Source organism: Pinus tabuliformis, chromosome Q (genome assembly GCF_031772625.1).
Source record: "Pinus tabuliformis cultivar Carrire ecotype Pingquan chromosome Q, CPIR1, whole genome shotgun sequence".
NCBI classification, from domain to species: domain Eukaryota; kingdom Viridiplantae; phylum Streptophyta; class Pinopsida; order Pinales; family Pinaceae; genus Pinus; species Pinus tabuliformis.
This window is the reverse complement of record NC_142296.1, coordinates 39,612,421-39,616,277: the sequence shown is the minus strand read 5'-3', so window position 1 is coordinate 39,616,277 and position 3,857 is coordinate 39,612,421. Positions and strand designations below refer to the sequence as shown.

The 3,857-nt window shown below is 36.6% G+C and overlaps 1 pseudogene; it reads left to right on the top strand.

The window, feature by feature from the left end:
* Positions 1-1,245: 1,245 nt before the first annotated feature.
* LOC149218177 (glucose-6-phosphate isomerase, cytosolic 2A pseudogene) lies at positions 1,246-3,639 on the top strand (annotated as a pseudogene).
* The last annotated feature ends 218 nt before the right edge of the window (positions 3,640-3,857 follow it).

The following is a 3,857-nucleotide window of genomic DNA, read 5'->3' as shown; positions in this document are numbered from 1 at the left end:
AGTACTTTTGCGCTACTATGGTAGTGTGTCATGTAGATTCCCCAATTAATCTAAGTGACTTTCTTATCTTATCAAATAATTGTAGTTAACACCGTGTAAATAGATAATCATAATTGCGTTCAATTATTCAACATAATTGCATTCATTCGTGCATCACATAAGCATAATAAAGGAAATTCATGCATAACATATCAAGATGCAATAACAGAGAAAAGACACAAAAATTGTCGAATATTTCTCTCTATTGACATCTTTCAAGTGTTTACAAACTCTATCCTCCTTGCGCACATAGCTGTAGGGGTCCGCGCACTCAGCTGTGGGGTTCTATCCTAGGCCTCTGCGCACTCAGCTACAAAGCGTCTACCTATGCTACAAACCAAGACTTAGACTTCTTGCTTCCAAACTATGACTCTATTACATGTTGTCTCATTTTCTCCTCTTCAAACTACTTTGGGCTTAGCTCTTTTTATACAATCCCATGGTCCGCGGACCATGGGTGGATCTCTTGCAGCCGACTTTACTTTACAAAACTAAGGGTGGACTACCCTTTATGACACATGACACCTTTGTGCTTTGAGACCACAAAATGCAGAGTCTTTACATTTTTATTACAAAATTTGATTCAAACATGGGCTTTTAGGGCCAAAACTACCCTTGGGGATCTCGTTCCCAATAGTTTTTCAATAGAGAAATCTATAGGAAAGGGAGGTTGGAGCAAAGTGTACAAAGGGGTTCTTCCTAATGGAAAATTTGTGGCAGTTAAATCATAAAAATATTGAGGAGAAGCAGAGAAATAACTTCTTTTGGAAGTTAAAATTATTGTTACCTTGCAGCAAAAGCACATCGTTTCATTAATTGGTTACTATATTGAAGAGAAGAAGTGTTTTTTGTTCTACAACTTGTTACAGGGAGGAAGTCTAGTAGAAAATATGGAGGAAATTGCAAAGTTGATAGACTACCCACAAAACACAATAATTTCAGTCCACAGTGACAAAGAAGATGGTATGCCTCTTTTTGGAAGTACCTTTCCACCACCCTTCCCTGGTCCATGCACTTTGCAGATTTCTCTTGCTCATTATGCACATTTGTTGATTTTTCTTCAAAAGGCTGCCTTGGAAGAATTGGCTAGTCATGCATATGATCCAACATGCTGAAACGGACTTGTGGGTTGAAAACTACAAACCCAGGACGCTAATAGAGCTTGTTGCCAATAAGAAAGAGGTGGTTGAGGTTGAAATCCTTTCAATGGAAAGAAATAATCTTATCAGCGTAACTAAGGAATGGAAAGGCTTAAGGGAACATGTTGCATATGTTGATAAGACAAATTTAAGAAATTTATTGGAGGATGAAGTTCGTTGTGAATCAATTATAGTAGAATTTGATGGAATTATGTTGGATTATTCTCGGAAAAGGATAACTCAAGAGACTTGAAGAAGCTTTTTAAGCTATCAATGTGATGAATGGAAAGTGGCACCCATGCATGGTATTCATCCACCCATGTTATTTATCCACCCATGTTATTGTAAGTTGTATCTACCCATGCTATTCATTCACCCATCGTATTTATCCACCCATGGTATTCATCCACCCATGGTATTGTAAATGGAATTTATTCGTGGTATTCATTCACCCATGGTATTTACCTACCCATGGAATTTAACCATGGTATTGTAACTAAAAGAGGCTATAAGTAACAAGTCACATTTTGTAAAAGGTCAAATTGTCCACCACAATGTAGATTTTATAGTTATTCTTTGTTTTAATGAAATAAAAAAATAAAAATAAAAATAATAAGAAAATTTTTGTGGTTTTGTTTACTATATGTTCTCATATTTTTTTGGTATTTTAATTTTCTAGATCTTGGGGGCTTCCCCCCAAGATCGAGATCAGTGGTATCATATTCAGGTTATGAATCCATGAGAATGAGGGTTTAAAGCATATTTCAGAGTCAACGTTTTGTGACAATATTCAACAATATTTATGGAAGTGCTACGACCTCTACAAAGAATTCTATAAGGTTACAAATATCTCATTGCTAGGTCACACACTATCAATATCACAATTGGTCACAAGCATTACAGGGTATCTCTATCCTTAGATATTCATTCATCATGATTATTGGTTAACCACACAAAACCATTCTCTTCATAAGCTCTTTATTCAAAAAATACTTATGAGGAGGGAACTTCACACAATGGGGACCATTGCTTCTTAAGTTGTGGGGGGGGGGGGGGGGGGGGGGGGGATGATCCGAATGGAAAGTGGCATCCACCCATCATATTCATCCACCCATGGTATTTATCCACCCATAGTATTGTAAGTGGCATCTACCCATGAAATCCACTCACCCACGATATTTATCCACCCATGGTACTCATCCACCCATGGAATTTACCCATTGTATTGTAAGTGGCATCTAACCATGGTATTCATTCACCAATGGTATATACCCACCCATGGAATTCACCCAGGTTATTGTAACTAAAAGAAGCTATAAATAACAAGTCACATTTTGTAAAAGGATAGATTTTCCACCACAATGTAGCTTTTACAGTCATTCTCTCTTTTTATTATTTAAAAAAAAAAAGTATTTGTGGTTTTGTTTACTGTGTTTTCTCCTATTTTCTTCTGACACTTCAATTTTTTAGATCTTTGCGACCTCCCCTTAGGATTCAGATCATAAAGTTGGTGCATTTGAAAGAGAATATTGACAAAATGTATAATGGAGACCATATAAATATCACAGAGAATCATCCTATGCTTCATATTTCTCTAAGGGATGCCAAGCATACAATCATCAATTGTGATATGAAGAATGTAGTTGATCATGTCTAGAAAGTTCTTGATAAGATCGATGAGTTTTTTTAAAGGGTTCGAACTAGGGCTTGGGTAGGTGCAACAGGGAATATTGGTGGTAGCTTTATGGGTCCACTTTTTGAACACAATGCTCTTCAAACAAAAGCCAAATGCATCTCAATTTGCAAATGGGTGTCAACTGTTATTTCTAGCAAATGTTGATCTAGTTGATGTCGCTCGGAGTATTAAAGGGCTAAACCCAATAACTACATTAGTTGATATTCCATCAATGACATTCACAATAGAATAAACCATGTTAAATGCTCAAACATTAAGGAAATGGATCACATATTCCTTTGGTATTAAAGTTGTTTCATAGTATATGGTGCTAGTTATTACTAACCTTAAGTTTGTAAAAAATAATTGGAATAGACCCAAAAAACAATTTTGTGTTCTAGGAATGGGTTGGATTTCGTTATAGTATGTGTTGTGGATACCCTCCCCTTATCACTTCAATATGGGTTCCTATTGTTAACAAGTTTTTCGAGGGAGCAAGGAATATATATAACCATTTCCACACAACACTATTTGAAACACATATTCCTATTTGTTGGGTCTCCTCCATGTGTGGAATATATCCTTTCATGTGTATGTAGCTAGGGTTATCTTTTCATGCACTCAAACTTTGGAGAAATTTTCGCCACACATTTAGAAGCTTAGCATGGAGACTAATGAGGAGGGAGTTTCTATTGATGTGTGCCCCTCAATTTTGAGGTTGGCGTAATAAATTTTGAAAAACTTGGAACTTTTTATGCCTTTCTTCATAAAATGTATCTTATTTGAGTGTTCTAACTACCTTCTTAGGAGTAGTAGCATTTGACACTTGATAAATCCATAAGCCTCACTAGATTTGAATGAAATTGAAGTGGTAATCCATTTGAGGCTGTTGGCTTGACCTAGGTTCAACATTAGTTAGCCAAACAAATCCCTACGCTAATGGTCCTTTCGGCATCAACCTGCGAAGCGCAGACCAAAGTCTCACTCGAAGCAGTATGGGGGGA